We start from the raw sequence: 27,076 nt of genomic DNA on the forward strand, positions 1-27,076 counted from the left end.
TAGAGAAAAAGAATTACGACACGCATCAACATGCCATTACAATTTAAAACCACATATTGCTGAATGAAAGAAAGGTGACAAAAAAATCGTAGTGTGGTTTTACGTTTATATAAAGCTCAAATACGAGAGAAAGGTATTGACTAAGAATACACACATATTTGCAAACTTGCAAAGAAGTGGAAGGAAATGATCATCACAAGAGCCAGGAGTGTGGCTCCCGTGGGGAATGGGGGAAAGCTGTGTGACTGGGGAGGGCACACACACAGGCGGCCGAGTACTGGTGTTGGGTCTTTTTCTTAAACTGAGTGGTGGAAACTAGAGTGTTTATCATTATTCTTTCAACAGTTCACATAACATTTTACACATTCTTTGTGTGTACATTTTATATATTCTTATGTGCACAGAAAATATTTAAAGCAAAAATAAATAAGTGACATGATTAATAATTTTGAAAAAAAATAGTTGAATAGGGCACATTAGCTCTACAGAAGGAAAACAAATGTATTTAAATGCCAAAAATATCATACGCAAACTCTTAACAATAAACAATGGCTTAAAAATGATTGCAATATGAGAGTCAAAAGCTTAAAATTAGCTATCAAATAGACTTTATCAATCAAGAAGGAAAACATTAAGACCCATCCAAACTCAAGTGGGCAAAAGTCATGAATAAATCATCCATGGACAAATAAAAAAACAAACATGGGGAAAAAAATCAACCTCAGTAATAGAAACATACAATTAAACAAAGTGCAAGTATATGTCTGTTAACTCAGCAGAACTTTTTAAATGATATTGTTTGATGCAGTTGAGGGTAGAAATGTTCGAGACTCCTGGAGGAATGTAAACTGGCAAATTCTCTCCAGAAGAATGCTTTGCCAAATTTACAAAAATATTTTAAAAAGTCATGCCACTGACCCAGCAGTGCAACTTTTAAGACTCCAAAGGAAAACAACCAGAGTTGTAGACAATGGCTTATTATTACCAACAATTAACTGAAACATTATTCATATTAGGGAAGGAAATTAAATCTCTGAAAAGCGGAGAAATGGGTAAACATGTTATTACCTATATTTGGATGAAATAATATGTAACTAATAAATTAATAAGCATATTTAATAATATAATAAATTACTCATAGTAGACTATAAATTCAACAAGATATAAAATCTGCATGTGTGTGTATATATATATACACATAAAGCTATGCACACACATATCTGGGCATGCATATATATTACATATATATATGACTGTACATATATACACATTTTTATATAAAATGATGAAAAGAAATGTGGTAAAATGCTAACAGCAGCATCTTCTATCTTATGCTCTCATTTTACTTCTAAATTCTAAACAATAAACCTGGTTTCTTTTATAATCAAAAAACTATAATATTTAAAAACCTGATTGGCATTATATGTCATATTCTCATTCTACCATATTTATAATCCTGAATTGTAAAGCAAAGAATGGATGCACAAATGTATCTTTTTGAAGGGATTTGTTTATTCTGCTGAGCTCAAATTCTCATGGTCAAGATGGAACATCTATCCAAGAGAGGGTCTGTGTTTGCAGATGGTGCATAAAAGATGAGCTGGAGGATGATGAAGACGGTGATGTTAGTAACAAGAACCGTGACATGTGTCTAGAGTGTTACAATTTACATAGCACTTCCAGGCACATGATCTCTTTTACTCACTCAGTCTAATAGAAAAATTGTCACAGCCTAGCACACACGCCGTTCGTTTATCCCACCCCAGCCCAACATTTGCTATGGGGGAATACAAAGAAGTAGAAGATAAGAACATGCTTTCAAGGAGCCTGCCATCTGGTTAAAGTGATAAAAACCTGCATCCAATAAATGCTATGTGATGAAACTGAAAATATTAACGTATGTGGGTTTTCCAGCTTTTCTCCTCCCCTCCCTGCTAAAGAGACCTTGCTCTGCCTGCTCTGTTTATTTCCCTTCTCCACTGTCCAGAGGGGGTTCAACGATTGCCAGACCATTTCCATAGGGTAGCTGGACCTTTTCTTTGGACATCTGTGATCTAGAATTGGAAGAAAGGATAAACCATCAGGGGGGTTGTCTGGGGAGACAGGAAGAGGGCAAGTGTAGCGCAACCATAGTGTAGTGTTTCAGTCAAGTGGGTGGGAGGGAAAAATGGGATTTTTCAGAGGAGATGGTATCGTGTGAAAGATGCTTGTCCTCTGGGATGTTTGAAAACAGTCACAAATAACTTGAGTCAAGGAGAAGTCACTTTTGGCTACCACACTTTTTCTGACCACCACGTTAATCTGAGCCTGGATCTGACTAGCACCTTGGAGTCCTTTCTATGGAGAGGGAAGGTACTCACCAAAGAAACTCATTCTGTTCTTTCTCTGTGCCATGACAGTTTCAACGTTCGCAATCAGATCTTATTCAAGGTCAGAGGGGTAAGGTCAGACTTCTAAGATGACATCCCATAGATCTTCATCTCCTGTATTTGTGCCCTGATATGATACCCTCTTCTTGAGTGTAAGCTGGAACTAGTGACTTGCTTCTTATCAACAGAATACAGCAAAGGTGATGAGATAACGATTCTATGATTAGGTTACAAAAGACCGTGACGCCTACCTTGTTTGCATCCTCTCTATCGCCTTCTGTCTTACACAGATGGATGAAGCCAGCTGCAGCATGAATAAAGCAAGAGACCCACATGGCAAGCCAGTAGCAGTGAGGAACTAAATCCTGCCCACAACCACCGGGTGAGCTCGGAAGTGTCTTCTTACCCAGTTGAGCCTTGAGATGGCTAGAGACTGGCTGACTCCATGAGTGCAGCCTGTGAGAGACCCCTGAAGCCCTGGACCCAGTCAGCCATGTCAAAACTCTGACCCATAGAAATGAAGGTAATACATGTGTGTTGTTTTAAGCCCTAAATTGGGTGGTCATTTGTAACTCAGCACTAGACTTATCCAGTCATATATTTACCTCTCCCTTCATTTTGTTCTTTCTCTTAGACATTTCTCATCTCTCCTCCAAATCAAATCTCCTCCACATGCTAACCTTCTTTCTACATGTTTCCCATTCAGATTGCTTAGACACCGAAGCTGAATGCCAAGAACAACACATGGGTCTCCCAGGTGGAGGACAGGGCTGCTTTGGTCATGATCATCCACTGAGTCCATTGAATCCATCAGAGCAACTGCTTGGCCCTCAGAGATCATTACCCACACCTGCTTCCCTACAAGCTGGAAGAAACAAAATGACAGCAGCTCTCTTGCGACCCTGCTAATCCAGGACAGGCCAGGAGATGCAGATGGCCACGAAAATCCAAAGCATCCCTTCCTATGAGGACCATTACAAAGTGCCAGACTCCCACGCTATTTTCATTGACGTATTCATGGAAATAATCAAGACGCATATAAGGACATTTTAAAATCATGCTCATCTTGTAACAGGACAGATGTTGCCTGCTCCATCACATTTCTTCATCTCAGCTGGGCTACCAGCTGCTCTCATGTTAGCCCTTGTAGGGTGCCCGCCCCAGCAGGACTGATCCAAAAGAGCAGGGATAGCTATGTGTCTCTAGCCTGGGCTCAGCTGAAGGAGGATGGTAAGCAGCCCTGATGTGTGAAATATGAAGGATATGTTTTCCTCATCAGGAGGCAAATACAGAGTAATGGAAAGAAGATAAACCCTCAGGAACAGAAGGCTGGGGAAACTAGATCCTCTCTCCAGTACAACAAAACTGCAAATCAGTATTTCTTTACGCTATAATCTTAATGTTGAAGAGAGCACAAATCAAGCAGGGAACATGCCTGCTGCCTCAAAGAGCTTACAGTCTTGTCACAAAGTTAAGATTATAATATAAAAACAAGTAGTCTCGCACGGTCCTTCCCTTTCACTCTCCCTGCCCAATCCATAGCCAAGTCTTGACAACTGCACTTGCCAAATCTGATTACTTCTCACCCTCCATCTTCATTGCTTCTGCACTAGACCAAATCACCATGGTCTCTCTCCTGAATGACTTCAGTAACCTCTTGCCTGTTTCCAATCCACATTCCCCATCACACAAGCGTTTTGTTTTGCTTTTTTAATATCTCAAGGGAGTCTCATGGCACAGAATTGTTAGCATGCCTACAAGGCCCTTATTTAGCTTCTACCCTTCCTCTCTGAACCACCTCATGCCATCACCCACTCACTATAATCCAGCCACACTCACCTTTTTCCAGTTCCTTAAACAAACCACACTCATCCCCTGCCTTAGAAACATTCACATTTGCTCACCTCTCTTCCTAAAACATCCTACCCCACCTACCTAAGTCACTTATATTCAGTACTCAGCTCTCCCTATGTGTTACCTTCTCAGATTTTATGACCCTCCAATCTTAATCAGGGTCCTCTCTCACTGCTTACCAAATCTGTTTTTTCATAGCACATCGCAACCTACAATTGTATATTCATGTGTGTGTAGAGTTATTTAACGCATGTGTTCCCCACTAGATTGTAAACTCTACAAGGGCAGGCACTAAATATATTCTGTCTACTCCTCTGTCTTCAAATAAATGGATGATGCCCTCCCTCTTAGGAATTTTCCACAGTTTTTTTTATATCTACCTGCTACCCAGCATTTTTATTATAGTTACCTGAACACATGCCTTGTTCTACCTTAAAAAAAAAAAAATTATGAGCTCCTTGAGGACAGGGTCTGTGTCTTACAAATCTCTAAATTCACCTTAGTGCTAACGAAGCCCCACATGTAACTGACACTGCTATATATGTATTAAAAGGATAAAACAACTGTATCGCCTTATCATTACAGATGACTGTACAGTGTTCTGGTTAAATATATTAAAGAATGTGATCTTTTCCTGTCTGTTTAGATATGTAATAGTGATGGTTCCATGGGATGCTGTAAGCCAGTATGTTAAGATTTATATTTGCTGATCATAATGACTCAGTAATCCAATAGTACTCCCACAGTGAGGGCATTACAATGAACTTATGAGTTTTTTAAAATGTATTTTATGAGGCAAAAAAAAAAGTTTTCTCTTCAGTAATGCTTTGGCAATTCTAGGTCTTTGATGGGCTGGAGGAATAACTCTCCCAGACTTCAGAAAATACTATAGAGCTACAGTCATCAAGACAGCATGGTATTGGTACCAAAACAGACATATAGACCAATGGAACAGAATAGAGAGCCCAGAAATGAACCCACAAACTTTTGGTCAACTCATCTTTGACAAAGGAGGCAAAAATATACAATGGAATAAAGACAGTCTCTTCAGCAAATGGTGTTGGGAAAACTGGACAGCAGCATGTAAAACAATGAAGCTAGAACACTCCCTTACACCATATACAAAAATCAACTCAAAATGGATTAAAGACTTAAACATAAGACAAGATACAATAAACCTCCTAGAGGAAAACATAGGCAAAACATTATCTGATATACATTTCAAAAATTTTCTCCTAGAAGAAATAAAAGCAAGAATAAACAAATGGGACCTGATGAAACTTACAAGCTTCTGCACAGCAAAGGAAACCAGAAGTAAAACAAGAAGAAAACCTACGGAATGGGAGAAAATTTTTGCAAGTGAAACCGACAAAGGCTTGATCTCCAGAATATATAAGCAGCTCATACGACTCAATAGGAAAAAAATAAACAACCCAATCCAAAAATGGGCAGAAGACCTAAACAAGCAATTCTCCAAGGAAGACATACAAATGATCAAAAAGCACATGAAAAAATGCTCAATATCACTAATTATCAGAGAAATACAAATCAAAACTACAAAGAGGTATTACCTCACACCAGTCAGAATGGCCGTCATTCAAAAATCCACAAATGACAAATGCTGGAGAGGCTGTGGGGAAAGGGGAATCCTCCTACACTGCTGGTGGGAATGCAGTTTGGTGCAGCCACTATGGAAAACAGTGTGGAGATTCCTCAAAAGACTAGGAATAGACTTACCATATGACCCAGGAATCCCACTCCTGGGCTTGTATTCAGAAGGAAATCTACTTCAGGATGACACCTGCACCCCCAATGTTCATAGCAGCACTATTTACAATAGCCAAAACATGGAAACAGCCTAAATGTCCATCAACAGGTGACTGGATAAAGAAGATGTGGTATATTTATACAATGGAATACTACTCAGCCATAAAAACCGACAACATTATGCCATTTGCAGCAACATGGATGCTCCTGGAGAATGTCATTCTAAGTGAAGTAAGCCAGAAAGAGAAAGAAAAATACCATATGAGATCGCTCATATGTGGAATCTAAAAAACAAAAACAAAAACAAAAACAAAAACAAACAAACAAAAACAAAGCGTAAATATAGGACAGAAACAGACTCACAGACAGAGAATACAGACTTGTGGTTACCAGGGGGGTGGAGGGTGGGAAGGGATAGACTGGGATTTCAAAATTGTAGAATAGATAAACAAGATTACACTGTATAGCACAGGGAAATATACACAAAATGTTATGATAACTCACAGAGAAAAAAATGTGCCAATGAGTGTGTATATGTCCATGAATGACTGAAAAATTGTGCTGAACACTGGAATTTGACACAACATTGCAAAATGATTATAAATCAATAAAAAATGTTAAAAAAAAGTTTTCATCTCTATACTACAAGTGGGAAGTATTCTAGGACAAGATATCTTGATAAATTAAAGCATACTTGTCTCACGCTGCCTCTTCTGTGTTTCCTCTGTTTTAAACTGGAATGTTTCATAGTGTTCTATGAATTTGTTATTCCTATGAAATTGCCCAGATGAAATGGGGAAAACAGATTTATTTAAATGGATATCTGTAAGATGTCTCTGAAAAGAAGTCAGCAGAGACATATTTACCATGAAGAAGCTTAGGTGACAAGACCCCTCATAACAGAGCCCTTCCACAGCCCTATTGTTGTAAATTTTACAGCAGTGGGAATTTTTGTAGCAATGAGTTAACCCTGCCCTCTCTCTCCTCTCTGATAATGCCACTTTCCCACTCCCCTCTATTCCATCTCCCCTCATGTGGTGGGGTAAGGTAGTACCCATGGCATTTGGGACATCACACTCATGAGGGGTTGAGTTGGGAAATATTTAGTTTCTGGTGCATGGTACCCATTTGGAAGGTTCATAGTGAATCCCATGTATGGTTAAGTCATTGCTACCATCCCAGTGTCAACAGAGCTTCCAATAACTCTGCCACTTCCAACTGTGCTGACTCACCCAAGGATGTGACATGAAAGTCGGGACCAGGAATTCTACTCTGTCCCTAAATACATCCTACAGCACCTGGCACTGAGGGAAGGGAAGGAGGGAAGAGACACAATGTCTGAGTAATTTTTTTTTTTAGATTTCATGCTGGTGGGGTTTGGCAGCATTTTACCTATGTGATTTGTCACTCTAAACAAACATTTGCTTTTATAGCTATTTTTATATTTATAATTTGTAATCTTTCTTATAGAGGCCCAAATTCAAGGGAAGTCCCCACAAAAGCTGGATTTGCTCCCAGCACTAGAACACCTATTAGAACTACTTTTCCCAGAGCAAGAACTCAGGGTACCTGTCATACACATCAGGGTCCTTAAATAATCTCTCTGGAAAGAACACTGGATATTAGGCCTGATCCATTAGATTAGCTTCCAACCAGTGAGCTAAAACAGTGCCATCTACCTGCTGCTCCTGTAAGTCACTTACACAACAAGCTGAACAATAATTCAATCCAATAGACTTTGCCCTTGATATTTACTCTGAAATGTGGGGTGGGGGAAGGGGGGCGGGGGGATAGTGGAGTGAATTCTCTGCCATTCAATAGAGCAAGAAGTAAAATTATGGGTAAACTCTGAGTCTTTCAGGCTTAAATAGATGAAAGTATGAAGAACTCATTCTTCTCTCTTGTCCACAGTCCCTCAAATGAGAACAAATTATAAATTTAATAAGGTTGTTTTTCTTCTAATTCATAGAAGAATTTTATGTGGCATGTCCCAATTCCTCAATATACATCCAGTGTAGTCCCTCTTAGACCACTGTGAAAATACACAAAATGGATCATGACATCTCTTGTTAAATCAATGCTTACAGGAATAATTTTAAGAAAAACATCATTTAGAGATTGTGCTATTTAAAAAGAGGGGGGGAATGTGGCAATTTAATGTCAATAGAATGGAACACTTTTACGCTTATGGTCTTCTAAGGTATAAGGGCTTCAACCAGTTTATCTACAGCAGCAGTTTTCAAACACATATTTTCTTTCCTTTTTTCTTAAACCCAAACTGGCTTTCATTTTTTCACAGAGATGTACAACCCTCACCATTATCTAATGTCGGAACACTTTTATCTCCCCGAAAAGAAACTTCATGCCATTAGCAATCACTACCCACTTTCCATTCCCCACAGCTCCAGGCTACCAGTGATCCACCTTCTGTCTCTATGGAGTTGGCTGTTCTGGATATAATCAATACATGGAATCGCAAAATATGTGACCTTTGGTGTCTGGCTTCTTTCATTTAGCAGAGTGTTTTCAAGGTTTCTCTCTGTTGTAGCCTGTTGTAGCTTCATTCCTCGTCATGACAGCCACTGTATGAATGGATATACCACATTTTGGTTCTTCTTTCAACAGTTGCTGGTCTTTTAGGTTGTTTCTACTTTTTGGGCTCTTATGAATAGAGCTGCTATGAATATCCATCACAAATTTTTGTATGGACATACATTTTAATTTTTTTTTACATACATCCCCAGGGATGGAGTCATTGGGTCATATGGTAACTCTGTTTTTAACCATTTAAAGAAGTATCTGGCTGTCTTCCAAAGTGACTCTACCATTTTACATTCTCATTGACAGTACGTGAAGGCGTCAATTTCTCCATCGCCAACATTTGCTCGTCTGTCTTTTTTGTTTTAGTCATCTTAATGAGTGTGAAGTGGTGTATCTTGGTGGTGTTGATTTGCACTCCTATTAGCATTTGAGCTTTTACCTATTTTATGTTATTTATAAAGTCTTAAACATATAGTACAGTACAAATGTAGGATATATTGTATAAAACATGAACTAAAAATGTTTTAAATACAAGCAAGAAGTTCAAAGACTTTCTTCCAAGATGTCTCAGAATGGTTCTTTTTACTCTTCTGGAGTTAATACATCCCACTTGGAAACTATCTAAAAGACCAAGGAAATTTAAAATAAGAAGCCTGCTAGAGATCAACGATTCTAATATTCTTTCAGCAGCATTGATCTATTGAGAGCTCACTACATGTGAGGCATTCTGCTAGGTACCTTCTAGTATATAAAGTACACAAGAGAATGTCCATGATATCAGATGTCACACTTTGTATCATAACAAGGTCTTCTTGATAAATGTTTTTTCTTTTAAATTTGGAGCATGTGGCCAGATGACATAAACAATAATTCATGGTGTAATCAAACACAGCAAAACTAATCTGGCACATCTTAAAAATATAGACAATAATTAATTTGTGTGTAGAAAGCCATGCAGCGTAATGATTCATCCAAGAATCATCAACTTAGTGTTACACAACCCAGCTTTCCTTGTTTATATATTTACTTTTTCTTTATAAGTATTAACTGGTGCTTGCTCTCTTTTCTGTTTAGTTGACCTCAAGATATTTTTGTTCTCTTAATTGTACCGATTTTTTACTACAATGGGTAGTAAAGTGCAGATTTATTTTTACTTATTGTGTGAAGAATTGATTATGTCTACCTACTGCTAAGTTTCACATTGTTTATCAAGTCTAGAAAGCTCTCATCCATTTTGCCTTCACATATAGCTTTTGGGTTTTGGGTACACATTTTGGTTAAAAATTGAATAATGCAAGTGAGTAAAGAATGGTTAGTCTGAAGCAAAAAAAAATCTCCATAATGACAAGAAGGATAAGAAAGCAATCGATAATAGCATTAGCAAAAAAAATAAAAATAAAATAAATTCAAAGTAACTGAAAATAAAATGATGCTGCCAGGAAACACCCCCAATATTATGCACACATCTGAACAGCAGTGGTAATTAGCACACTTGTTCGGATTCCTTCCAGGCAACATCACCTAAGTAATAGCACATGCGAGCTGAGCTCACAGTGAAGGCAGTCCTTGTGCAAACAAGCATGATGAGGTTTAGTTATTGTTACAGTTGTGAGGACAGACGTGGGGGAATCTCGACATCCAGGAGCAAGATCTGAGCGATTTGAACAGTTTGTACGTCCACAGAAATTCCTCCCTTTGTCATGAGTGGCAACTATGTATTTCAATCGGACCCAATTAACTTTTAAAACTACTAGAAAAGCAGGGAACCCAATGGCAATGAGGGAAGACGGCTGGTTTCTGGAAATCCTCAGCACAAGAAGGCGCAAGAATGGGTGGAGGCAGAGGCAGCAGATCTGTGGAAGGACAGCAGTTCAGAAAGGAAGAGATCCAGGACCTGGGGGCAGCTGGGAGAAGCCACTTGACCCCCTAGCTTCCCTAAGAGCCTTTTTGTACCTCTTCCTGGGCCTCCGGTGAGACGAGGAAACGTCCCATCATCCAATGAGGGGTGTGCATTTGTCCTTCCAGGAAGCTTTGGTACTCAGGCTGCCACATGTATCTCATGAGAAATGATGCAAGATAAATAAAAGATACTAGTAGGCCTCAAATCAAACTACAGGTCTAAAGAATGAGTGAGTCAGAAGCAGTATTTTTTATAAATAAAGGAACATTGGGCTATAGGTCTTCCTAGTAACTTGGCTCTGGGCAAGTCGCTCAGTCTCTCTGAATCCCCCAAGCCCCTCTGAGTTCCTTTACCTTTGATATATAACATTACCGACCCGTTAAGGCTGTTGCTAAGATTAAAACCTGAAATGTTTGTTGAGATTAGCACAAAGAGCCCTGATAAATGTGACTTTTTTTCTTCTCCAAAACCCATGTCTCCCTCTGCTTCCTTTCAGGAATCTGTGACATAAGGACACCATTCCTAAAAATTAATAACTAGGGTTCAAATGAAAAATGAGGCCAACTCCACTGTTATCGCTACACGATTCTTAACTGTTTCACACTCTTCACTTGCTTCTATCCCTTGAGGGGGGGAAAATCAAGAGGTTTTCCTTATATGATCCCAAGTCTGTTGATTAATTTTCCTTTACTTTGAAAGAAGAATGGCATGGGCCATTATCTGGAGTTATCTGAGCAAAACTCTAGTTGTCTTTGGCACAGAAGACAGAGGGCAAAATTGAAGAAGCTGAAATCCATCACTGGCCAGGGTGACTCAAAGTGTGGTTCAGGGACTGAGAGCATCCCATCTATGGGAAACTGTGGAATCAGATCTGCTTTTTAACAAGATCCCAAGGGTGTGCGGGTGAATGTGTGAGAAGCACAGCACACCCCCTTCTGCCTTGGCACCTCGGCCCCCAAGTTCCCTCCTCTAAGTCTGGGATGGAGTGTGGGGAGCTTTTGTTTCGCACTCAGTGTCTCCATTTCAATCCATCGCAGATGGAAGAGTCTGCAGCCCATCAGGGTTTGGGCCACCATCTCGCCAATAACCAAGAGAAAAATAAGTTAATAGCGTGAAGGGTCTGGATTCATTCATGATGCCCAAGACACACAAGCAAGTACAGTGTATTCTTCACACCCAAAGGCAGCTGGACAGACATATAGCCACTGCCTCTCACCCAATGACCCACATCCTGACCACGTAGAAGGAGGATCCATCTAAAGAGAGCCTTTTAGCCTCTTAAAAGCACTAACTTAAAAAAATTAAAGATGCTGAAATTAGCAAGCAAATGGCAGCGATGTATCTGTAAATCACAGCCAGCTTTGGCGGTAGCACCGTCCAGTCCTGTCTGTATTAACGCGATGCTAATTCCTTCTGCTAATGAGAGTTTTAACTGGAGGGTAGTGACCAGAAGCCCCACACAGATCATTCTTCATCTGTTTTCTTTGCTCTTTCTCTCTGTCTCCCCCTTTTTTTCTTCTTTTTTTTTTTCCTTTTAGCAATGAATAGATTAGGGCCTGAAATGAAGGAAATGCAGTATCTGTCAACTCACTATAAATATGGACGGGAAATTCTGAGAGGGTTTTTTTTTCTGTTTCTTTGGCGTTTGTTTCAGTGCTGCATGGATTTATTCAGAAATGAGCTGGGAAGTCAGTACCATAAAAATGACTAAACACCAGCATAAAAAAAATTAAACCTTTGTACCTTGGACCAAGCTGATGGCTATCTGGCTCCAGCCTCATCTCCATTTTTATTGGAAGCAAATTACACATCTATGTATGATTCAAAGGGTGCTTCCTTTCCTCCTTCCCCTTCCGAATGTGTGTAGCTTGGGTGCTTTAGGTAACTTTGTACAGCAAAAATGATAAAGCTTGCCTCCAGCCTTCCACATCCTGCTCACACAGACAGACAGACTGACAGAGATACACAAGATTCCTGCCAGCCCCGAACTCATCTCCTATTTCACAGAGATCAGTTGATTCAGCCCACAAACGTGCACAGATCTCTCCATTTCTTACATAAGCATCATAAAGATATTTATGCTGCCTTCTTAAGCTCCAGCCAGTCTCTGTCTTATTAAAAAAGTGTTATTTGAGTTCAGCAAATCTGTTTTGAGCACAGACTGTAAGATGGATCTCACTTAGCGTTCCTATCAGCCTTGTGTTGCAGGTAAGATCCTCATTTTGCAGCAGAGGAAATCAGCACAGAGAGGTGTCTAACATCAAACAGCAAATAAGAGAAAGCGCTGGGATCACACTAGGTCTTCTAACTAAATATCTAGGGATCTTTTCAGTAGCCCGGTGCTTCTTAAAGTGGGGTCGCTGGACGGTAGCATCAACACCACCCCAGAATTTGTTAGAATGAACACTGGGGGGGACTCGTCCCAGACCTACTGAATCAGAAACTCTGGAGGTGGGACCCAGCAGTCCGTAGAACAACCCAACAGGCAGTTCATGGTCAAGTTTGAGAAGGACTGTGCTAGTTCCAGCTGCCTTCTGTCTCTCCCTTCATAACTACTTGGAAAGACAGAGGATGCCCTTTGCCCCCTCTTACTCAGAAGCCACTCCCTCTTTCTTGAACAACGTGGTTTCCAAGCCTACAGCCTTCTTACACAGCACTGTGTTTGTGTGCTTCCCTTTCTCCATTCAGTGAACATTCATTGGACGCATTAGATGGGAGGGAGGCTGTGTTGGATGCTATGAATGTAAAAGTGCAGACGAACAGAGCTTCTCTGTGTTCAGAGAAAATGACAGTGGTGCTAGAATAACACCCATCAAAGGCCATCGTGATTTTCTCATGAGCACAACCAGGGGCTTCGCCTCACTCAGTCCTGCGTAATCCCCAAGGCACCTGACACTACTGACCTTGCTTCTTTTCAGGAACTGTCTTCTTTTGTACCTCTGTGCCTCAGCTGGTGGTTCTCTGTCTTTTCCCTTAGCTTTACTGTCTCACTTCCACTCCATGATATAAGTCCTTCCCAGTGTTTCATTTGTATCCGTCTTCTCTTCTCTATATATACATCCTCTGTTAGTTTTCTCAAAGCTTCCCACCCCTCCTGATTTTTCTGCCTGTCTTAATAGTATGCTCATTTTCCACAGAGGCTCGAAACCTCAGCCCCTCTTTAGCCTTTCTCCAATACCCCAACCTGTATTTAATCAGAGGCCAAGTCCTCAAGTTCATACCTTGGTTCTCTAACATCTTGTTTTCACTCCCACTGCCGCGAAGATAATTCAAGCTCTCATTATCTCTAACAAAGATTATTTCACTAAACATGGATCTGGCCTCCTCATCCCCTGCCTCCAGAATCCATCCAGTATGGTACAATGGACAAAGAAGTCTTTATAGAAATTGCATCACTAGCTTGCTTCAAAACTCTGATTGGTTCCTCCTTGCCCACCAAGCTCAAAATTGCCTTTTAAGAAGGCTCTCCATGATATGATTCCAAATTAACTTTTCTAGGTCTGTCTCCCCTATGTGCTCCATAATGTCAGTAAAACAGACCATCAGTAAGACTTTTCCAAGTGCAACCTTTTTTTTTTTTAAATTCTGTTGGTATATTTCTCTCTTTCAGTTTACCAATCGTGTGTACCTGCTGTTTCCTACTCTTCAAGATCCAACCAACATAATGCCCTCTCCATGGTGCTGACCTGGTTCCGCCAGTGGGATAGGGTTTCCCTTTCCACTGACTCCCCACAGCGCCTTGCCTGTTCTCCCCACCCCTTTGTTACTCTCTTTTGCATTTGGATATTGGCGTGGCTAGGTTATCAATTGCCCTCGAGAGTTGCATGCCTTTTGTCGCTCTAACCAGTAACTTTCTCAGGAGAGAAACTCATTAAATATTGGTTGAATGTGAGAGAAATGAGTTTTCTTTCTTCCTTTTCTCCTTTGCATATCATTGATGTATGATCCTGTTTCATTCTTAACATTTAATTCACAAGTCATATTTAGCTTCCATCCCAAAGATCCAAACCTTACCTTTCACAGAGACTAATTCAAATATATTCTCTGTGCCTCTTATCTCATCATGTCTCAGATTTGGTTCCCAAAACTCGTAAGAGGCTTGGGTATGGCTTGTCAATTAACATCTTAATTATGGTGGAAATAACCCGGGCGGGTCTGGATGAAACGTCTCCCCTGTACGACCTTTCCCTAGTCTCTCAGAAACTCAGTTTCTGTGTCTCTAAGAAGGGGCTGGGCTAATCCTTCCTACCTGGGAGGCTGTCAGGGCCAAATAAGACAATGACGTTGAAATGTCTATCAGCATCACCAGATCATCCTCTAATGTCTTGAAGCTGAAAAGATTTGCTTTCATTTTACAGATAAAGAAGCCAAGGTGCTGCCCTGTGGTCACCAGTTTGAAGGAAGCAGAGTCCACACCAAAATCATTGTCTTCTGATCCCTTGCCAGATCCTTCTTCAGGTAAATGATGCAAAGCCCTCTGGTGGTAACCTGGGTCTGACTCACTGAAGTCCTATGAAGGAGCCGGTCCTAAGCAGGCTAAGGGCCACTTCCAACCCCTCCTCCCACCGCGGGGGCTGCCAGCATTTAGATCCCCTCCTCTTGTTATACAGGGAGCCTCTCAGGGCCCGGGGAGTGATTCTGGAGCCATCCAGGCAGGGCCCCGGCAGCAAGGACACTCTGGGTGATTTCTGCAGCAGCTGGCTGGTGCAGGGCTGACTCACGCAGCCATGTAGGCAGGAGTGGGGGCTACAGGCAGCTGGTGCCTGACCTTTCAGACCTTCTCTCCTGAGTGTGTCTGGGAGTCCCTGGGGCAGCTGTGACACCCTGTGGCCAGGTTGGCTCATCACAGCCAGAGCACATGGGAACAGCTGCAGGGGCAGGGAGAGCTGCTTGTCTGTGTCTGTGGAGCGGTCAGCCTTTGCCTTGAGCTCATGTTCACTGTCCCTCCACCGCCCAGCCCCCCTTCTACCCCCATTAGATGTACCTGTAGTCTTTTTTGGTTTTGGTGAATCCAGACCAACCCCAAGGGAGACAAAGTAAAAACAACCAGAGGTAAAGACCACAGGAAATGACTGAGAATCAGCACTGAATGCCCCAGAGGACAGGGACCATGCCTTTCTCGCTGTAGCTCCCCAACCCCCGCCCATCACGCTCACTGTATAACTGTAGGCACTCTATCAATTTGCTTTTTAGTCTGTAAAATAAGATCACATCTGTTGTCAAAAGTGTCATACCACAGGAGTAACTGGAACTTTGGAAAAGGTAATTAACATTTACTGATCACTTACTATGTGCCTAGTATAATGCTGGGCGGTTTCCTCCAATCATTTTGTGATTTAGTTCCCTCAGCAACTATGCTAGTGCAGTATTAGCCCTATTTGATAGATGAGGAAACAGGCTCATGGAGAATTAAAAAGCTTGACTAAGGTTATAGTGGGTTGAAGAGTGTCCACCGAGTTCTGACCACAGGTACCTATGCAGGTAATCTTATTTGGAAATAGATGTACTTAAGTTAATCTCAAGATGATATCATGCCAGATTTAGGGTGGGTCCTAAATCCAGTGACTGATGTTCTCATAAGAAGAAGAGAGGACACAAAAACACACAGAGGAGACGATAGCCACGAAAAGACGAAGGCGGAGATAAGAGTGATCTGTCAGCAAGCCAAGGAAAGCCAAGGGTGGCTGGTAACCTCCAGAAGCTGGCAGAGATTTCCCCTCCCAGACTCCAGCAGGAACCACCCCTTGACGTTGGACTTCTAGCCTCGAGAACTATGAGAGAATACATTGCTGTTGTTTTAAAGCCACCCAGTTTGTCGTCAGGTGTAACCTATTTAACTAATACAAAAATCCTTGGTGGCAGGTGGCTGAGCAAGGATTTGAACCTGAGTCTATTGAATGCAAACCCTGCACTTTTCCTATCATCCCAGCTGACGCCCCTGAATTCTGCAGCAGGGAAGCCATCCTTGCTCAACAGAGGATAACAATATAGAAAGATTTAAAAGCAGAGCCCCATAACCAAATAAAACCTGTAAGCATGATTGTTACCTTTGGTAGCATGATCATCTATATGCATGCCCGATGTGTGCAAGAAGACCTCACAGGAAGGAAATTCTCAGCTGATTCCGAACGGAAAGGGTTGCAAATGCCAGGAAAGAAAGAAGAGACAGGCAGGGGAACTTAGCAGCAATAGCATCGAGAGAGCAGAAAAATAATAAAGGGAGACTTAACTGGAGGGAAAGAGCAACCGCTCCCTTTGAAGAGAAATATTCAAAGCACAGAGCAAACTTGAAAAGGAGTCGTGAAAGAGACACGCGGGCAGCGGGTGGGATTTAGATCGGTCATGCAATGCGGTAGCAGGGGGAAAAAAGGAGCTAATATTTCGAAGTTCGGCTTCAGAGGTGGAAAAATCACACAGCTGGCATGTTGCAAAGTCCCTTTTTACGAGCCTCTAATGAAAGGATAGATTATTTTCTCGAGTCATTTCGACCTCGGAAGGGGAAATGCACCAGCACGAGGTGGGAAACTGGTGAAAGGGTTCAACTGAAGGGGATGTGTGCAGAGGATGGATTGATTCCTGGGGACAGATTAAAAGCAATAAATATGTCCACTTGACGAGGTGATAATTAAGGTCACTGGGGAAGCCCTGGGAGCTGCCTGGGAGGAAATGAGGAGGCCAGGGTGGAGGCAAGGGTGGAAGAATGTAGAGAATCGCACGCGGGCAAGCGGATAAGTGGGAGGAAACCTCGGAGGAGCCTCCGTGCAAACTTCCTGACAGAGCGAAGTTTATTGCATCTCCGTGTAACTCAAATTTCCAGTGACCTTTCCCTGTTCCACGAGTGAAGTCATTTCCTTTGAGGGAAGGTGCTGTACAAGTGTAAACATGCAAGTCTGCGGCAGAGAGAGTGCTAGGAAGTAAATACATCCCAGGAATCGTCCCGCCCTGACCCTCGGGAGGCAGCCTGGATGTGACCTCATGGATCTTTCTTTTCACCCTCTACCGATGGAAACTGCTTGACACCGCCAATTGGGTGTCCCCTTTCCACCAGGGAAATTCGCAAATAAGTGATATTACTGAAGACCACACCGTTTTAATAAAAACACTCTAAGGTCAGTGCTCTCCCAGCTTGTCTGGAAGAACAGTTATGTGGCTAATACCAGGGAGTCTGGAAAACCCTTGATCAGGAACGACTGGGTTCTGACTGCATGAATGTGGCTTAACTCTGTACGGACCTACCCAGGAGTAGACCCTTATAGAAATCAAGAGTTTGCCCATTTTCTCTACATGTGCATCTACATCTTAGTTCCTTTGCACATGTGGCATTGTTACCAAAGGCAAGTTCGTGTGACCAACACACAGTGAGGCCAAACAAACCGAAACATTGGAGTTTGGGGCAGAGAAAGGTTTATTGCAGGGCCGAGCAAAGAGGACAGGGTGGCTCGTGCCTAAGAAAACCCCAAACTCCCAGAAGGGTTTCAGCAAAGCATATTTTAAGGCCAGGTGAGGGGTGGGGTGTCACAGGGTGCATGATTGGCTCATGCACAATTCTCTGATTGGCTGATGTTGAGGTAACAGGGCAGTGAATACTATCGACCCCTAGGCGCCAGAAGGTCTAGGGGCCATGCGCTCTCCATCATAAAGCAGTTAACTTCTTCCCTTTGGTAGTGGTTTTTAGCATCTGAAAATCCTCAGGAAATGTGCATTAGATACTATTATTAGAGAGGAGCTGCAGCAGAGGTTATGGGGGAGGGGTCCATCCCAGGAAGGCCCCACAGGGTCCTGCTCGGTTACAGCATCCGCCCCCTGAAAGGTCCTCTTTGCTCCATTTGTCAACGACCTGATCATATACAGTATGAGGCTTAATCCAGATGTCACCTCCCCGAGAAGCCTTCCCTGGTTCTCAGATCAGCAGTGAGCCCTCTCTCCTCTGGGTGCTATTTCAATGCTTGACATATTCTGATTTCACCCTCCTCCTGGGTCTGGGAATCAGGATGTGGGAATCAGAGGTCAAAAGGATGAGAGCCATACTCCACCTCTGTTCACCCCCACAGCACAGCCCAACCCACAGGACTGTGCTTCCCAGCAGAGTCTAATTACCTATAAATAGGAAAGACGCTAACGATGATTTTCTCCCGGCTGCGAATTAACTAAAAAGGTCACCCAAAAATGTGACTTTTCTCCCCAAGGAACAGTGATATCAAAAGCTAATGAAATCTGAACTTTATCATTTCCCACTGAACTTTTCATTTTGTTTTAGGATATTAAAAGAGAGGAGCACGAAGAAAGGGAAAAATCAGAAGTCAGGAGTTGGATGTTAAGAAGCTCTTCCTTTCAGAGGTGATCTTTGCTATTAGCTTGGAAACAAAGTCTACTTGAGTCTCTATAAATTGAAGACCTTGTAGGTTTGGTGAAGATAGAAGTCACATCTATTTTTAAAAGAAATAGTGAGTGCCTATTATGTGCTTGACACTATAACTGATAATAAATATCTCTTGGCCCTACCGCGGTGCCTTGCTCATGGTAGCATTCAATATATATTAGCTTTTAAATGAATGAATGAATGAATGGAGAGATCTGAACCAGATCAGTGCTTCCCTTGGCCACAGATACCTGGGGCCCTAATAACAAAAGGGTTCACAACAGTTTTTGATGCTGAAAGCCATGTTTTTTTAATCTTTTAGAACCTAAATGGTTTCTAATGAAATTTCCTGCCTTGCATTTGTTCTCATTCCTGAGGGGGAGGAGCAATTATAAAGTAAGGGCAGTATGGTGCCCAAGGGGAAGGGCTCACGTCGGAGGTCCAGCAAAATAGAGAAGCGCAGGATGCCGCTGGATCAGCAGAGAGCAAAATAAGAAGCTCTTAGCATAAACTCCAAAGTCTTTGCCAGAGATTACAATAGATCAAGGGTATGATCCACGTCCCCATTTTCTGATCAAGGATGGGTGCTCAGCATCGAAATATACCTGAACGTATTCTTTATCCTACACTTCCTGGATTAGTGCTGCTCCAATGTAAAGTATCTAAGAACTATTAGTAGTATTCATATTACAGTGTTAACATTCATTTATGCAGCACTAATTCAATGCCAGGCTTTGGGAAGAGAGAGTTAAAATACAGATTCCCTGACTCTATCCCTAAGGATTCCCATTCGGTAGTTCTGTAGCTGGAGCCCAGAAATCTATGTTTTTAATAAAAGACCCAGGTGACTCTGATGAGGGTGGTCCTGGAACCAAACCTGGAGAAAGATGTTTTAGCTTCCATTTGCTTCCTTAACTTGATAGATCTGCCTGTGTCATCTTAAATTTAACGAGCCATATCGAGAGTGGGGAAGGGTCGTTTAAATCACCTTAACCTAATCCTAATGGTTTACAAATGAGAAAACCATGCTACAAAGACATTTGTAGTTCTTAACCAAAATTGCAGTTATTTACAAGACTGTGCAAACATGCTTTTTTTTTTTCTAACCACTTGCTTCTTTATTTAAATTCTTCTCTCTGGGATCAGTCTTAGCCTCCTGCACAATTTGGAATTAAAGAATAATTCTGTGGTTCATAATTTGCTCCCTCTTTTGAACATTCCAACAAGACTTCAGTTTCCAAGCTATGCATGAAGGATGGTAGGGCTTCAGTGGACACATACTGTAGGGTGAGTGCTGCTTAATCAAGTTTTAGCCATATGATGCTTGTTCCCTCTCTTGGTGCTTCAGAAGAAGGGTTCAAAAGGCTCACTTCACAGAAATGTTATGATTAAATAAGATGCTTAAAATATTTGACCCATAGGAAGTCCTCAATAAATATTAGTTCCACTAATACTGTATAATCATTGATCCAAAAGCAATATCATATTTCGTTTTCTAGATGACAAAACACTTTACTATCAAAGTTCTGTTGCCAAGTACCGGCATTTTGAGATGAAAGTTAATTTCACCCACAGTCTCTTTCTCTCCCCGGCCCTTGGCCGGCAGGTGTGTGATGCAAACTTGAACCATATACAGCTGATGTTATCAGCCGTTTTCAATCTATGAAAAGAGTAATTTCATAGAGTTTCACTTGACACACAAAATACATCTATGGTGATGCTTCTGATGACACCATATTCTCTTCAACCAAACTAAAATTTTACAATTCTAGCTAGAGCTCCGATGGTCAGACATCATCGTAGATTACAGGGTACCAACACTTAACACAATTAGTAGACTAGAATTTCATACAACTTCTCATCCTCAACTGAATTCCAAAGAGTTTTAGATTTTGAACAAAAGCCCTTCCTACTTTCATCAGAGGCATCATTTTTCCAACTGTCAAAGTCAGTTTGGGCATTTCTTTCAAATCTCCTGTGTCTGGTCCTTAAAGCCAAAAAAAAAAAAAAAAAAAACAGCTCTGAAAGGTCACAGGAATACTGTTCTCTGCTATCGACTCTGAAATCCACACAGCTGTCAGATGGCAGGGAACATCAATTCTGGTAAATGACACTCACCCAAATTCCTGTCAAAGGGTCAGTAAGTTGTGGAAAGGCAAGACCCCTTATGAAATACAATTAGAAATCACAGATTGAAGGGCAGGGCAGACCAAAAGTAGCTTGCCAAGGCCAGGAAGGGACAGAGATAATTCTCACATTTGGGCAGAGGGAGATTAAAAGAGGCAAGGCTTAAACTGGAAAGTGATTATAATGTTTATTAATAGTAAAGTATTACAACACAAATCCTTTCCTACCAGGGACCAATTGTCCCTGGTGACAGAAGACAGAAGAGAGAGTCCTTTTCTACGATACCTACTAAGAGCTAAAGATACATGACTAGCCGTTTAGATTTCTTTCTATCTTTTTCTCCTTAAACCAACTTCATTTAAGCATAATTCACAAAAAGATGGGAAAATTAGGGTAGAGGTAGACAATGTAGATGTCTAAAATGTGATGGACTTATGAGTGAATGGTAAAAATTCATCCATTGACTGAATATTTTTGCCTATATAAAGTCATGTATGATAATATTCTGAAATCTATGAATCTGGGGAAATACTGAATGACTCGGCATACGGAAACATAGGGTATAACGTTGCCAGGGCCACCAGCCAGTCAAATCAATAACAAAATGAGACGAGAGGTATGGAATTCCGAATTCACCCATTGGTAAGGCACTTTTCAGACAATGTCCTCTACTATTACTTGCTCATTCCTGCCTCATTTTCCATTTATTACTCAACCCTCTGCATTGTGTGCCTTCCCAGGCTCCACAAAAGCAGCTTATAATGATCACCAATTCAATCCAACAACTAGTTTTCCTCTTCCTCTTACTGTATTTTAGTAATTGATGCTCCAATCAATGCAATCGCCCTGTTCCCACCTCCTGAAATTCTTCTGTAGTTTACCGTCCACATCCCTGGGATGTGTCAACTACACATCTCAGCTCTAGGAGGAAATTAAGCAATGGAACTCGACAGACAAGTCCCTGCCCGGATGAGGAGACAAACAGGAAACAGACACAACAAGTTATCCAAAACTATTATGTGTTAAGAAGAAAAATAAAGCTAGCAGAGGGGTGGAGTTGTTTTAAGTCAGATGGAGAAAGACAAATACTGTATGATTTCACTCATGTGGCATAATATAAGCAAACAAACAGACAAAAACAAAATAAGTGGACAAAGCAAACCAAACGAAAGCAAACATGTAGCGATGAAGAAGGGAGTTGTGGTTCCTGCAGAGGTCTTCCCTCTGGAGCGGGCAGGAGGGAGGGCACAATGGGTAATGGGGATCTACTGCATGGTGACAGGTGGAGACTAAATTTTTGGTGGTGAGCACGCTGTAGGGTGTATAAAAGTTGAGCCATAATTTTGTACACAGGAAACTTACATAATGTTATAAACCTCAACGTTATGACCTCAGTAAGAAATAAGCTTCAGAAAGAGAGGGGTAGATTGTGGAGGAGGAGAATGCTCTTTGAAGTCAGAAGATCTGAGAAGACCTCCTGGGGAGGGATGTTTGGAGAGAGACTGGAACCAAGAATATTTCAGCTCCTTCTCTCAGACTCAGTTCTAGAGACTTCCATTTGCATATTCAAAGATTATCCACGCAGGTGATTCTGGTCTCCTTCTGGCCAAGATAGAACATTTTCAGAGTCCCTCCCTTCTTCTCCCCTGACACAACTTTCCAAGAGGTAAAAAAAAAAAAAAAAAAACGATGACGATTTTATTCCCAGCAGACGGTGATTGTTCCCTCCCTCCCACTCAGTAGGCAGAGCAGCAAGAGTCTAATTTGGGTTTTAATTTGGGAGTTTACTTGGTAAATTCCTTTAAAGAACAAGGCTCACAACAGAACACAATACGCCAGGTATGTACTCACTCCTGCACAGGAGAGCACCATCACCCTGCCCCTCATTTTAATTGCTAGCTGCTTAGGACCAGCACAAGATCAAATCAGACTTCCTGGCAATCTTGTCGTTTAGTTGACTCACCCCAAGTTTACAGTAAACTCCCGCTTCTGAGCCTTTTTTTTTTTTTTTTCGTTCATGTATCTGTTGCTTTCAGAGTGTCTTACAAATGGGCTTGCTCTCTTAATAAGAACCACTTCTTCGGCCACTGTAGCCTGCTGAATGAGGTAATTTAAAAATAATGTAATGATAAATAAGAACCCCACAGAAATGTAAATTGGCTGCTTTTTTATTAGATTATGGGGTAGAGGGGAGAAAACCCCTTGGCAGAAGGACCTGCAGCAAATCTGCAGAGATTTCCCCATTCCCTTGCATCACTGGTATCTCGTGGCATCTGAGATTAGCTCTTTGCCCCCCATCTATCCCTCTTTTGATTTTCACTTGGGTTCAGATTCTCTGCCCAAGAAAAACTGAGTGCTTTCCAAATGGATAAAAATATCAGATATGTGTTTTGTACCCTCTGTATTGAAAACTCCTCAGGAGGGAGTTAGGATGTTCTCCTGGTTCGGTGTGACAGATAAGAAATGGCTGCGTGCCTGCTAATTTAGGAGGGACCACACACTGCAAACACGTGAACGTGGAGATGGCGATCTTTGGACAATAAAAAGAGAGTGAACTGAAAGTGTTCTAGAAGTTCTTCCAAAATATCGATTTTGATTTTTGTCATTCCTTCTTTCTCCCGCACGCTCCGTGCGCACCTGGATTCATTTAATTTATCATGTACCATTTATTTCCATGCTGTTCCCATCACCAAATTGTGAGCCACCAAGGGCAGATGCCAGTCCCATTCAATTCTGTAGCCTAGACAAGCAGTTGTTCTCAGATCTGAGTGCGTATCAGCACCACCTGAGGGCTTGTTAGAACGCAGACTTCTGGGCCCCACCCCTGAGTTTCTGACTCACCTCCGAGCATCTGAATTTCTAACAAGGTCCCAGGGCTGTTCCAGGGGTTACACTGGGAGAAGCACTGGTCTCGAGCACAGCACGGTGTCTATTTTATCTCACGACCTCTACAAATATTTCATGAAAGGCAAGAAGCAAGAGAATGCAGGAAAGAGAAGGAAGAAGAAAAATGAAAAAATGTGCTTATGGAAATGAGGTAAGAACTGATTTGGGAGGCCTCTTGGAATGTCTCAAAAGAGTGTGAAATGGAGCTTTATAGTCAAAGTCTAAATCAGAGATCCTTCTCTTTCTCTCACAGATTTGCTGGAAATGGTTTAGGAACCACATTCCAGTGTTTCCCATTTTAAACACTGACTGACAGCAGTGGGAAGGGGAGGGGGCCTGGGGCGGGGGGAGTCCAGAATTCACTCTGAGAGGCAGAAGTTTTCAAGAACTGCATTAGTTAGTCTAGGGAACTTTGCTAGTTTGTCTGTTTCTCTCTGGGGCAGAGCAAGCTAATTTTCTTGGCTATCACCAGGCTAGATGCCTCATTCCTGTCCAAGAAAGTGTCTCTTCCCGACTAAGGACCCAAGGATAGACACTTCAAACCCACCTGCCACACATTGAACAATTTGTTTTTCTTTAAGCATTCAGTGTTGCTTGATCTTAAACTTTCGTGTAGTATCACATGGACCAAAGAACCAGTTGGCGGACAGAGTTTTCCTCTTTCCAGTAGTTGTGCTGGGCTGTTTTTCACATAGCATCCACCCAACAGCGTGGCCCTGGTGAAACCCGGTTACCCACACTTTCAACAACTTCTGTCGTGGCCAAAGAGATGCAACGTCTGTCTTCAGTTAAATGACTGTGCCTTAGAAAGGAGAGATCGCCTGGTTATTAAACCAGTAGCTCATGTTCCTAATAGAAAAAATAAATCTGCACCCCCAAAGGGACATTCAAGGTTTGGTGTGCCACTGGAGGGGGTGGGCACACATGGTCTTTTCTGATTTATAGCTCAGCTACTTATTTGCTCCGTGAACTTGTGCAAGTGACGTGCTCACTGATACTTGGCCTCATCTGTAAAATGGGTATAGTCAAAGTTAAGATGAAATTTTGAGATAGGGGTTGTTAAACGGAACACAAACCCCAGCATACCATCGGCACTTAATAAGTTGTTGGGGGAAATCTGCATGCGTTGTTATGGTCTCCACTAAATGCCTGGGTAGTTGTTTTGTTTTGCTTTGTTTTGTTTTGTTTTGTTTGGTTTTCCTACAAAAGTAGGTCACATAAAAATCCTCTTGCTACTGTCTTGCTAAGAGAATATGATTTGTTCACATGGCTACGGTGTTGAAGATTTCACGTGAGCCCTGTTTACTCTGCCAAGTCATCTTTTAGAAGGCATGGATTTTTTAAATAAGAAGCTTTGCATGAGAATGAGCTGTTTGGAGGAGACAGTACAACATGCTCCATGATCGAATTCTGTAACCGGGTCCACGAGGCAGTGTGAAGTCCAAGCATGCATAAATAAATACAAATCAACTCCTAGGACTGCACGTACCAGCCCCATACGTACACATACTCCCTGCCGCAGCAACTCACATACAGATGAAGCCTGTGTGAGCCCAGGTACCAGGCTTCTCTGGCCAGGGAGTGTTTCTCAGGTGGCCACCGTCATCTTCCACAGAGCTTCGGAGATCTATTAACATCATTTGATGGCTAACCTTTGGGTCCTCTGCAACCAGCAGCTCCACTTCCTGGGGTTTCTGTTCTGAGTCCCTCCTCCATCCTGCTCTCTTTGTAATCATTCTCCTTTTGTCTGTGCCTGCTGCGTGAAGCCTGAGATCTAATAACCCACAAAAGGAAGGCCAGTTTTATACTCCTTACCTAGGTAAAGACGGCAACCCCTTCAAGAATGGATCTCTCCGTGTGGGTGTGTGTTGGATCGGGCAGCATGCACAAAGGGAGTGTTACATTACAGGCTCACAAGAGCCCACCAAGATGTTTTGGCATGAATATGTTTGAAAATCAGGAAGTAATGTGCTTACGGTATTAAACCAAGGATGTTTCCTGGGTATTTTTTGCAAACAGCCACCTTGTATTTGTCAAAGTGCAATTTCTCATCAGCAAATCACCCGCAAAGTGAGCGCACACAGAGCAGAAGTCACCAGCTGGAAGCCCTGTGGTAGGCCAGATCTCATTCACAGATATATTTTATTAAGGTCACAGGGCTTTACAAAAACGATATGAATTCACTGCCAATATTTAAAAATTAGATTTCACATTAAAATCAGATTCGCGGCTTCCCTTTGGACTTAAGTCCACGTTCCGGCATGAAAGGACTGAGCTGTCCTTTCCAAGGGGCAATGCTCTCCAGCCTGTACCATCAGCTGCTTGGGTCCCTGCCAGATCCCTGCTGGGCATCCTGCAGGTCAGTCTCATGTCATATGTCATGGACTCTCAGGGAAGGCAGCTGAAGGTCCTCTTTGCTCTTCTCCACCTCCTTTGCCTTTTACTTCCCAATGAGAAGTTACAAGACCACTGAGTTTGAGCCACATTTCTAGGTAGTCTTGTCCATGGGAAAAAAGACAAGGCTGTGTTTGGACAAACACTTTTCCTTGATCTTGTCTCCCCCAGATTAAAAAATCTGAGATCGAGACGTGAATTTGAGGGAAAAGACCAGGAACTGGCCCCCTCGCCTGCCCAAGCCTGTCTCTCACCAAGGCAAAGAAAGTCTTCCTCGAGCACTGTAGAAACTTGTAGTTTGGGATCAAAGACATGTAGTGATGTTTCTGACGTTCCTCATTAGTGAATAAAGGAATGAAACTCTTCTGGATTCCAAATAATATATCCACAGATTAGCGGGAGTCTATTGACCTTGGTTTCAAAGGTAGTGCATTAAAAATGAATTATGTCACTGTTGTGTCACTGGGTTAAAGCAATTGTAAATGCCAGTGGAAACGCAGGTACCAAATATGGATGACAGTACTTGGTTATAAATTGCTCCTCCAGCTTATCCAGTGCTTGCTTCTCTTTACAGACATAATCTCAACTAACGTAATAATGTGTAAACCTCTGGCAATACATCCATGTACTGCCTAGATTTTGCTTACCTCAGTTAAGGAAACAAAATTTGCCTCATAGCAACTATTTCTCTCTAGGACTTTCCTTTTGAGACATCAGAAATCAAAAGCAAACGCATCTTAAAACTCATCGGATAAGAAAACAATTTAAAAAATAAAGGGAGGGGCAAAAGATCTAAACAGACACCTCCTCAAAGAAGATATACAGATGGCAAGTAAGCATATGAAAAGATGCTCCATGTCCTATGTCATTAGGGAGTTG

General features: G+C 41.9%; 1 protein-coding gene across 8 annotated transcripts in view; it reads right to left on the minus strand.

The window, feature by feature from the left end:
• Positions 1-27,076, minus strand: part of AGBL1 (ATP/GTP binding protein like 1) — a 702,585-nt gene that overhangs the window by 307,588 nt on the left and 367,921 nt on the right. The gene's annotated exons all lie outside the window — the stretch shown is intronic.

The sequence above is a fragment of the Camelus ferus genome, chromosome 27 (assembly GCF_009834535.1).
Source record: "Camelus ferus isolate YT-003-E chromosome 27, BCGSAC_Cfer_1.0, whole genome shotgun sequence".
NCBI lineage: Eukaryota > Metazoa > Chordata > Mammalia > Artiodactyla > Camelidae > Camelus > Camelus ferus.